General features: G+C 34.5%; 1 protein-coding gene and 2 long non-coding RNA genes across 3 annotated transcripts in view; 1 reads left to right on the top strand and 2 right to left on the bottom strand.

Annotated features, from left to right (window-relative positions):
- schlank (ceramide synthase schlank) overlaps positions 1–12,054 on the top strand; it is a 157,525-nt gene that overhangs the window by 44,065 nt on the left and 101,406 nt on the right. The window lies entirely within an intron of this gene.
- Positions 949–1,758, bottom strand: LOC141399637 (uncharacterized). The gene is made up of 2 exons (XR_012411889.1): positions 1,690–1,758; positions 949–1,605 (listed from the first exon to the last, which is right to left on the bottom strand). It is a non-coding gene; the product is annotated as an uncharacterized lncRNA (long non-coding RNA).
- LOC141399870 (uncharacterized) lies at positions 6,650–8,399 on the bottom strand. The gene is made up of 2 exons (XR_012412010.1): positions 7,391–8,399; positions 6,650–7,306 (listed from the first exon to the last, which is right to left on the bottom strand). It is a non-coding gene; the product is annotated as an uncharacterized lncRNA (long non-coding RNA).

Here is a 12,054-nt window from a genome sequence, read left to right as displayed (position 1 = left end):
TTTTAAAAGCATGTGGCAACAAAAATAAAGAAAAATTCTTGGCGGCATGCTCGCAATGGGTTGTTTACGAATTTTGGCTCTTTTCAGCTGTTGACGGCAGGGAATATAAAAAAAATGGTGCATTATCCTTTCGGTAAAATATAACAAGGTATGCGACATAGCTGCGGAAAAATTATGAGAAATAAAACTTGAAATAGGAACAGCCATAACAAATGGAAATACAATTTTTTGGCAGACAATTTTGCGAATAGAAGGTTTTTATGTATAACTTTTAATAACATTGAAGACTTAAAATTAAAAGATTTGTTTTGGGCGTTAGGCGCGTTTTGCACTTTCATTTAAAACAGGTGTTTATGGAATATACTAGAGATGGGCAATATAGTTCCTGGAGCGGATCGATCTTTCTAGTTCCTTAATATAGTTCCAAATATTTCCGAGAGCGATATAGTGCAATGAATCTTTCTCTTTCATCGTTCTTTCCATTTCCTTCGTTCCAAATAGTTCCGAGATTGAAGTAGTTTAACGAATCTTTCTTTTTGTTTTCATCTTTTGATGGATGAATTGACATAAAAATAAATAAATTGCAGCAATGTAACGAGGATGTGATTTACGTTTATTTAACAATGTGACCGCATCTGAATGATGAAGGAACCGAACGTGAAAGATCGAAGAAAGGAAATGAATTATATAAATGAAAGGAATTATATGCATGGCTGGAACTATGTGAACTAAAGGAACTATATAAATGAAAGAGCCGGATATAGTTCCAATAGTTCCTTTGTTCGGAATAGTTCCTTGGAACTAGTTCGTTCCGGAACTACACAACTCTAGAATAGACAACATAAATGACGTATCAGTCGCTACTCAACATATGTTGATGCTAGACTGCTTTTTTAATCGCTCTTTCGCAAACAATAACAACAACACGGCCTAGCGGGCTTTTTGTGATTCTTTTTGTCGCCATTTTGAAGTTTTTATAACAAAATATTCAGTGGAAACAAATTAATTTTTCTATTGTTCAAAAATGAGTATGGATGGGGATCCTCCCCCATCATCAAAACCACCCCAAAAACCTCTTTGGGATCCCAATAAAAGACGGGCCCATTTAATTGCCAATCAAAACAAAAAATTTATCAATAATGTTGGACAGCCCATCGAACATAACAATGATTCTTCAGCAAATAATATGCCTCAATCAGATGATTCAGGAAATGCTGAAGTAGCTCAAACCAGCGAAGTTGCTCCAAGGCCTTTTATGCTCTATCCTAGAAATCATCCAGGTCCTTTTTTCGTCAGTATTATCTCGGATAAGCCAATAAGCACCAGGAAGGAGAATTGCGAGTTGCTTTAACGCTTTTCGAGTTACTTTTAATAATGCAGCTGCGGCAAATGAATTTGCTTTAAATTCAAGTCTGAAGGATATCAGCCTAAAAGCTGAAATTCCGGATAGGTTTATACAAAGATATTACATCATTAAAAACGTACCTACATCTATTGATCAAAATACCATGAAATCGTTAATAATGCAAAATAATCCCATTGATGTCCTCTCCGTTCATCGCTTCACCAGGAAGAATGAGGAAGGCGGTATTGAAGAGACTGAAACTATAAAAATTGGAATTATCTATGATGGAATCCCAAAATATATTGTTTTATGTGGAACTAGGATCACGCCAGATTTATACATACCTCCTGTACGCCAGTGCAAAAACTGCGGCCGACTGGGGCATATTGCAAGTCGCTGCAGATCGAAAAAAAAACACATATGTTTACATTTTTGTAAGTTTAAGTCCATGCAGTTGATTTTACACCATTGAAAAAGGCTATTTAAATCACTCTGGAGAAGATCAGCTTGCTTTTCCGATTTATGAGTAATGAATAGCTTGACATCATCAGCGTACATTAGCAATCTAACTATTGGAACTGTGGCTCACTGTAAATCAGCTGATCCAACTTGCAAATACTTTCGAGGAAAATTTTGCTTGCAAAAAATTGTAAGTTCTCAATTACAGAACTCTCAAAAATTGTATCTCAATTCGCTTTCTTTTACTTTACAATTTGTACAAACTTTTACAAAATGCTGTTTGATAACATATCTGTTGGTGTGCGGTTGAGTACTTTTCATTTTGTTCGCACTCACGAATGTAAACCAGAATTCTGCAAAATGACACTCGCTTTTAATACATATTCGCGTTTTCGTTGCTTGCTATTGGCATTACTGTTTACTTACTGTTTGCTTTGTCTCTTCGTTCATAAGAGTGTGGCATTGGCTCACTCTCTTTTTACGTTGCCTATGACACAAGATCTATTTAACAGGTCACGTAAGTAGCGAAAAAACAACTCTGTTTTTGCCAAAAATTCTTCAATATGTCAAAACGTTTGTTTACGTTTTCATACAATTTATTCACAATAACAAAAAATTTGACAGATTGAAACCATTCATCTGGTCATTTTACGCCACCTTATTATTTCATCATGCTATGACAGTAACATGATGAAATAATAAGGTGGCGTAAAATGACAAGATGAATGGTTTCAATCTGTCAAATTTTTTGTTATTGTGAATAAATTGTATGAAAACGTAAACAAACGCTTTGACATATTGAAGAATTTTTGGCAAAAACAGAGTTGTTTTTTCGCTACTTACGTGACCTGTTAAATAGATCTTGGACAGTAACAACGCTAAAATAGTTTGTTGCTTGTGCGAATGCTTCGTTGGAGTAGGCATTTATTCATTTATTAAAAAAAGATATATTTATGAATGTTGTTGTTGGTTTAAGCTCATCTTGAACTATAATGGAAAGCATACGTCAAACCTAGTTCGTCACAAATTTTGCGTTTGAAAACAACAAAACGCTCTTTTTAAAGCATGTGGCAACAAAAATAAAGAAAAATTCTTGGCGGCATGCTCGCAATGGGTTGTTTACGAATTTTGGCTCTTTTCAGCTGTTGACGGCAGGGAATATAAAAAAAATGGTGCATTATCCTTTCGGTAAAATATAACAAGGTATGCGACATAGCTGCGGAAAAATTATGAGAAATAAAACTTGAAATAGGAACAGCCATAACAAATGGAAATACAATTTTTTGGCAGACAATTTTGCGAATAGAAGGTTTTTATGTATAACTTTTAATAACATTGAAGACTTAAAATTAAAAGATTTGTTTTGGGCGTTAGGCGCGTTTTGCACTTTCATTTAAAACAGGTGTTTATGGAATATACTAGAGATGGGCAATATAGTTCCTGGAGCGGATCGATCTTTCTAGTTCCTTAATATAGTTCCAAATATTTCCGAGAGCGATATAGTGCAATGAATCTTTCTCTTTCATCGTTCTTTCCATTTCCTTCGTTCCAAATAGTTCCGAGATTGAAGTAGTTTAACGAATCTTTCTTTTTGTTTTCATCTTTTGATGGATGAATTGACATAAAAATAAATAAATTGCAGCAATGTAACGAGGATGTGATTTACGTTTATTTAACAATGTGACCGCATCTGAATGATGAAGGAACCGAACGTGAAAGATCGAAGAAAGGAAATGAATTATATAAATGAAAGGAATTATATGCATGGCTGGAACTATGCGAACTAAAGGAACTATATAAATGAAAGAGCCGGATATAGTTCCAATAGTTCCTTGGAACTAGTTCGTTCCGGAACTACACAACTCTAGAATAGACAACATAAATGACGTATCAGTCGCTACTCAACATATGTTGATGCTAGACTGCTTTTTTAATCGCTCTTTCGCAAACAATAACAACAACACGGCCTAGCGGGCTTTTTGTGATTCTTTTTGTCGCCATTTTGAAGTTTTTATAACAAAATATTCAGTGGAAACAAATTAATTTTTCTATTGTTCAAAAATGAGTATGGATGGGGATCCTCCCCCATCATCAAAACCACCCCAAAAACCTCTTTGGGATCCCAATAAAAGACGGGCCCATTTAATTGCCAATCAAAACAAAAAATTTATCAATAATGTTGGACAGCCCATCGAACATAACAATGATTCTTCAGCAAATAATATGCCTCAATCAGATGATTCAGGAAATGCTGAAGTAGCTCAAACCAGCGAAGTTGCTCCAAGGCCTTTTATGCTCTATCCTAGAAATCACCCAGGTCCTTTTTTCGTCAGTATTATCTCGGATAAGCCAATAAGCACCAGGAAGGAGAATTGCGAGTTGCTTTAACGCTTTTCGAGTTACTTTTAATAATGCAGCTGCGGCAAATGAATTTGCTTTAAATTCAAGTCTGAAGGATATCAGCCTAAAAGCTGAAATTCCGGATAGGTTTATACAAAGATATTACATCATTAAAAACGTACCTACATCTATTGATCAAAATACCATGAAATCGTTAATAATGCAAAATAATCCCATTGATGTCCTCTCCGTTCATCGCTTCACCAGGAAGAATGAGGAAGGCGGTATTGAAGAGACTGAAACTATAAAAATTGGAATTATCTATGATGGAATCCCAAAATATATTGTTTTATGTGGAACTAGGATCACGCCAGATTTATACATACCTCCTGTACGCCAGTGCAAAAACTGCGGCCGACTGGGGCATATTGCAAGTCGCTGCAGATCGAAAAAAAAAACACATATGTTTACATTTTTGTAAGTTTAAGTCCATGCAGTTGATTTTACACCATTGAAAAAGGCTATTTAAATCACTCTGGAGAAGATCAGCTTGCTTTTCCGATTTATGAGTAATGAATAGCTTGACATCATCAGCGTACATTAGCAATCTAACTATTGGAACTGTGGCTCACTGTAAATCAGCTGATCCAACTTGCAAATACTTTCGAGGAAAATTTTGCTTGCAAAAAATTGTAAGTTCTCAATTACAGAACTCTCAAAAATTGTATCTCAATTCGCTTTCTTTTACTTTACAATTTGTACAAACTTTTACAAAATGCTGTTTGATAACATATCTGTTGGTGTGCGGTTGAGTACTTTTCATTTTGTTCGCACTCACGAATGTAAACCAGAATTCTGCAAAATGACACTCGCTTTTAATACATATTCGCGTTTTCGTTGCTTGCTATTGGCATTACTGTTTACTTACTGTTTGCTTTGTCTCTTCGTTCATAAGAGTGTGGCATTGGCTCACTCTCTTTTTACGTTGCCTATGACACAAGATCTATTTAACAGGTCACGTAAGTAGCGAAAAAACAACTCTGTTTTTGCCAAAAATTCTTCAATATGTCAAAACGTTTGTTTACGTTTTCATACAATTTATTCACAATAACAAAAAATTTGACAGATTGAAACCATTCATCTGGACATTTTACGCCACCTTATTATTTCATCATGCTATGACAGTAACATGATGAAATAATAAGGTGGCGTAAAATGACAAGATGAATGGTTTCAATCTGTCAAATTTTTTGTTATTGTGAATAAATTGTATGAAAACGTAAACAAACGCTTTGACATATTGAAGAATTTTTGGCAAAAACAGAGTTGTTTTTTCGCTACTTACGTGACCTGTTAAATAGATCTTGGACAGTAACAACGCTAAAATAGTTTGTTGCTTGTGCGAATGCTTCGTTGGAGTAGGCATTTATTCATTTATTAAAAAAAGATATATTTATGAATGTTGTTGTTGGTTTAAGCTCATCTTGAACTATAATGGAAAGCATACGTCAAACCTAGTTCGTCACAAATTTTGCGTTTGAAAACAACAAAACGCTCTTTTAAAAGCATGTGGCAACAAAAATAAAGAAAAATTCTTGGCGGCATGCTCGCAATGGGTTGTTTACGAATTTTGGCTCTTTTCAGCTGTTGACGGCAGGGAATATAAAAAAAATGGTGCATTATCCTTTCGGTAAAATATAACAAGGTATGCGACATAGCTGCGGAAAAATTATGAGAAATAAAACTTGAAATAGGAACAGCCATAACAAATGGAAATACAATTTTTTGGCAGACAATTTTGCGAATAGAAGGTTTTTATGTATAACTTTTAATAACATTGAAGACTTAAAATTAAAAGATTTGTTTTGGGCGTTAGGCGCGTTTTGCACTTTCATTTAAAACAGGTGTTTATGGAATATACTAGAGATGGGCAATATAGTTCCTGGAGCGGATCGATCTTTCTAGTTCCTTAATATAGTTCCAAATATTTCCGAGAGCGATATAGTGCAATGAATCTTTCTCTTTCATCGTTCTTTCCATTTCCTTCGTTCCAAATAGTTCCGAGATTGAAGTAGTTTAACGAATCTTTCTTTTTGTTTTCATCTTTTGATGGATGAATTGACATAAAAATAAATAAATTGCAGCAATGTAACGAGGATGTGATTTACGTTTATTTAACAATGTGACCGCATCTGAATGATGAAGGAACCGAACGTGAAAGATCGAAGAAAGGAAATGAATTATATAAATGAAAGGAATTATATGCATGGCTGGAACTATGTGAACTAAAGGAACTATATAAATGAAAGAGCCGGATATAGTTCCAATAGTTCCTTTGTTCGGAATAGTTCCTTGGAACTAGTTCGTTCCGGAACTACACAACTCTAGAATAGACAACATAAATGACGTATCAGTCGCTACTCAACATATGTTGATGCTAGACTGCTTTTTTAATCGCTCTTTCGCAAACAATAACAACAACACGGCCTAGCGGGCTTTTTGTGATTCTTTTTGTCGCCATTTTGAAGTTTTTATAACAAAATATTCAGTGGAAACAAATTAATTTTTCTATTGTTCAAAAATGAGTATGGATGGGGATCCTCCCCCATCATCAAAACCACCCCAAAAACCTCTTTGGGATCCCAATAAAAGACGGGCCCATTTAATTGCCAATCAAAACAAAAAATTTATCAATAATGTTGGACAGCCCATCGAACATAACAATGATTCTTCAGCAAATAATATGCCTCAATCAGATGATTCAGGAAATGCTGAAGTAGCTCAAACCAGCGAAGTTGCTCCAAGGCCTTTTATGCTCTATCCTAGAAATCATCCAGGTCCTTTTTTCGTCAGTATTATCTCGGATAAGCCAATAAGCACCAGGAAGGAGAATTGCGAGTTGCTTTAACGCTTTTCGAGTTACTTTTAATAATGCAGCTGCGGCAAATGAATTTGCTTTAAATTCAAGTCTGAAGGATATCAGCCTAAAAGCTGAAATTCCGGATAGGTTTATACAAAGATATTACATCATTAAAAACGTACCTACATCTATTGATCAAAATACCATGAAATCGTTAATAATGCAAAATAATCCCATTGATGTCCTCTCCGTTCATTGCTTCACCAGGAAGAATGAGGAAGGCGGTATTGAAGAGACTGAAACTATAAAAATTGGAATTATCTATGATGGAATCCCAAAATATATTGTTTTATGTGGAACTAGGATCACGCCAGATTTATACATACCTCCTGTACGCCAGTGCAAAAACTGCGGCCGACTGGGGCATATTGCAAGTCGCTGCAGATCGAACAAAAGATGCCTGAAATGTGGAAAAGTTTATTCCTTGTCCAAGTGATTGCAAAGAGCAGAAATGCACAGACTGCCTTTCGACATCAGAATGCAAAGAACAATGCGGTTCACCTGTATGTATTTTGTGCAACGGGACTGAACATCTGTCGACAGAAGATAAGAAATGTCCTGCATGGAAGAAGGAAAAGAATATTAAATCTATAATGACTTTCTCGAACATGAGTAGGAGAGAAGTTGTTCAAACCTACCCAGAGTCACCAAATTATTATAGCATTTTGGAGAATGAAGAGTATAAGAAGGACTTTCCTTCATTAAAAAACAACAACTTACCAAGGAAAAATGTTCAAGAGGAAATTAATCGCAGAATAACTAAAGTTAAATTCAGCAAGGTTGCAGCTCCAATTGTGAGAACAAACCATCCTGTGGCAAACCCGGCAGTGGTCATACCATCAAAACCCGTATTTGAACATCCGCATTTCTCAAAAGCCTCTGACCTTGAGAAAGTGCTATCACTATTTACCAAACAAATGTCAGAGTTACTTACCTCCTTAAATTGTACCGAAGGTCTTAACATTCTAGACGTCTTCCAAAAGTCATTAGCTGGTATTGTAAATACAAATACAAAAATTAGTGAACAAGAGAACAGTGGAACCTTGTCAAAAGGTTCATAACAAAAACAACTTTTTAAATCAATATGAATATTTTACAACATAATATACAAAGTTTAAACAAAAATAAAAGTTACCTTGAATATAATCTCAATAAATTAAACATCGATATATGTGTTCTAAGTGAAATTTTTAATATAGACGAATCAAAGAATTCTACAAACGTACTCAATTATAACATAATATCAAAAAAACGAAGTGATGATTATTGTGGTGTGGCAATTCTCTTCAAGAAACACATTGCCTTTAAAAAATCACACACCTGGATATCATAATCTGCCAAACAACCAACTTATCCAATAATCTAACAATAGTTTCGGTTTACTTTCCACACTCTGTTAAATCTTTCGAAATCAGAACTGAACTTGAAAAATTACTAAGTTTTCTGAACTCTAGAAATAATGTCTTGATTTGCGGTGACTTTAATGCTAGACATTCGTCTTATGGAGATACTTTCGATACTCACAGAGGCAGCATTGTCAAATCCTTGTTTGATTCATCAGATTTCTACTGCTTAAATAGTGGTTGTTTAACTTTTAAAAACAGCGTAATCAAAGTACGGACTCTGTTTTGGATTTAACCTTTACAAATACCGATTTGGAGAACTCCTGGAAAGTATACCCTTCCCCCTTAGGAGGAAGCCACCACTTTCCTATCATCATTAACGTTGGCGGCACAAAGCCTAAAATTAAAAGATTTTTGGCAAAAAGAAAACTTCTTAAAGGAATCCAAAGCGTCAATTTCAACCCTTGTTTCGATGACATTCAAAGTAGTAATGTTGGGCAATCTCGTTCATTGAGCGGATCGATCTTTTTCATTCCGTTCACCAAAAAGATCCGGATCTTTCACTTCGTTCGCTGGCTCTTTTTCGTTCAAACTTTGTGTGTGTGCAAATTTGAGATGCTAGCGCTGACGCAGCTTGTGTGAGTTTGTCTGTGTGGAAAAAATTGTGGTGGTTACTGTTTTGAATATGAAGGAAAGAAACAAAAAGAACGGGGTGAACCATATGAGTCATTGATTTACTGAACGATTGTAGCTAACTGAATCATTGATTGTTTTGTTTGTGCAAATTTGTGAGTTGATTGCGCGAGTGTGTTTGTAAAACTAATTATAATCTTAAGTTTTACATAATATAATAACAACTCTATCTAATTATAACGTTTGTAAATGAAAGGCTCAATAAATTAAATCTTAAATCTTTGTAGAACTAAAGGTGATGGTTTTGCTGCCAATTTTGTAAGCAGCAATGTCATGGCCATCAGGGATGTAAATGAACGATATAAAAGAATGTGCTGGATACGGATCCGTTCGTTCTTTTCACGGAGTCGTTCCTTTGAACCGGTTCGTTCATGAACGACACAAGTCTACAAAGTAGCTTCAAAAATGAGATAAAAAATGCTTGTTATGATATCAAGAACAATCAAACTCCAAAAGCATGGTGGGATCCTATGGTTGAGAAGACTCACAGATTGCTAATAGCTGCTCAGAAAACTTTTGATCTGTGCAACAACAACATAAATGCTGCCAAACTCTTTGAGGCAATAAAAAGATTTAAAAATGCTGTCAGATATGCAAAAGAAAAATCTTTTAAAATCAAAATCAATGATCTCAACAATGAACCTAGTTTAAAGTCTTTATTCATATTTGTCCTAGGATGCAAAAACTCGTTAACTTCTGCACAACAAAGCAAATGGTCATCTAAAAATGATAAACAATTTCTTATTCACTAAGGGACCAAGTTCCCAGCAACAACCCAATTCAATTACCCCCTTTTCAATCAGACACATCGATTGACTTCTCTATGGAGGAATTCACTAACGTTCTCAAGAAGAAAAATAAACCATCAGCTGCTGGATTAGATGGTGTCACATATGAAATGGTTAACAATTTATCAGATGCCGGTAAACAAAATGTCCTAACAGCAATGAACAAATCCTGGACAAGCTGTGAAGTCAGAGATGAATGGAGGAAAATCAAAATTGTTCCCATTCCAAAAAGAGGTAAGGACCTAGACACCCTCACCAACTATAGGCCGATAGCACTAATCTCAGTTTTTGTGAAAATTATGAATCTAATGGTAAAAGAACGTCTTCAAAAGTTTTTGGATGACAATAATATCCTTCCGCAGAACACATACGCATACAGGAAAAAACTTTCTGCTTCAATGTGTATAAATGAACTTATGTACACTATTAACTATCACAAAGAACTAGGTGAATAAGTAATAATTGTATCCCTAGATATCGCCAAAGCATATTACTGCGTTAAGATTGAGCTGCTTTTTGAAGTTTTAAAGGAGCTCCAATGTCCTGCTGAAATTTCTATGTGGACAATAAATTTTCTAAAACAGCGAACGTTAGTCTTGGGAAACGAAACACTCGAAATATACAATGGCCTTCCACAGGGAAGCTGTTTAAGCCCAACTTTATTCAATATTTACACGCTTGGCCTTCATGGAATTAATGACCCACTCACTAAAACATTTCAGTTTGCCGATGACTTCATAATATTGGCTGCTCATTTTGATATTGCAAACAACATTCTTCAGAGCAAGATAAATGAATTTTCCAATATTTTAAAGTCCCTCAATCTCACAGATAATTCAAAGAAAACTGTAGTCTTGTATGTAGCAAAGGGAGCAAGGAGAAACCAGATTAAGATAAACGGCATTCAAATAAAATCTGTCGACAAAATTAATTTTTTAGGCAGACACATTAAAAACAGTCTGACTCTTAATGCCATTTTCATACCAGCATTTGAATCACGTCGTTCGTTCTCACAATTACGTACACAAAACATGAAACATGATTCATATTTTCATAGTTTTTGTTTACTGATTTTAAAGAAAGTTTCAGCCAAAAGACGTGTAAAATTTATTGATATGAACTGAAAAAATATTTGTCCTTCTTACAGATATCTATTCAGTATTAAATTATTTTATTTTCATTCATGTTTTCCATTTTTTCTCAAAATTTTAGTGTTTCCGGTATATTTTCAAATTTTTCTGTTTTATAACGAGAGAGAGACCTGCCAACTTTATAACTTTTTGGTATACAGACTTTCCATCAGGCATCTGATTTTTGTTTCTAAATATGTGCGCGAATTTGAAACGATGGACAAGAAATGCAACTACAATGAAGGAGAAGACAAAATTTGCTATCATTTAAATGCATACTAGTCGTTGAACCGTTTACTTTTCATTCATATTTTGCAGTTTTTCTAAAATGTTTTGGATTTTTAATACACTTTTATAGCCCATTTAGATATGACTTCATTAGCCGGATTTAGCCCATTATCAGGTTTTATTTGCTAAATCCAGACAAAATCTACCAGATTTCCCATACAAAAATTAATCCTCCTATTGAGTGGATTTGTTTTAAATCTGGCATAAATCCTCGCATACAACTCTGTTTTTTGCAACATGTTGCCAGAAAATACAAAAAGTTGCAAGCTGGCACAAGAAACAAGGTAGATGCATCGGTGAATTGCTACACTAAAAATAATTTAAAATGTAAAAATTTGTAAACAAGGCCGAAAAATTAAATTTGTTTTGATGCACAAAGTTGATTTTAATCAACCAAGACTAATATTTATGCTATGTTTACATTTACGAAATCCACTCGATTTCATCTGTCAAATCCATAGGTTAAACGTCAAATGAAATCCAATGGATTTCAGATAAGATTTCATTTGACGTTTGAGCTATGGAATTGACAGATGAAATCGAGTGGATTTCGTAAATGTAAAGTTAGCATTATGATGTCTAAACGATAAAATAGTTCGTTTATTTATTTTAGATGGGCAAAATGCGATAAAATAATACTTTATTTGCCCTTTAGTTAGTAGGATAATGTGCTAACATTTTCAGTATTAAACAACAAAATTTTTAATTTGACGTATGTTTTTTGAAACGAATTCAATTTACAAAAAAA

This window comes from Musca autumnalis, unplaced genomic scaffold (assembly GCF_047663935.1).
Source record: "Musca autumnalis isolate F117 unplaced genomic scaffold, ASM4766393v1 scaffold_3, whole genome shotgun sequence".
In the NCBI taxonomy this organism is placed as follows: domain Eukaryota; kingdom Metazoa; phylum Arthropoda; class Insecta; order Diptera; family Muscidae; genus Musca; species Musca autumnalis.
The sequence above is the reverse complement of the archived record's forward strand: the minus strand, read 5'-3'. Positions and strand labels throughout refer to the sequence as shown.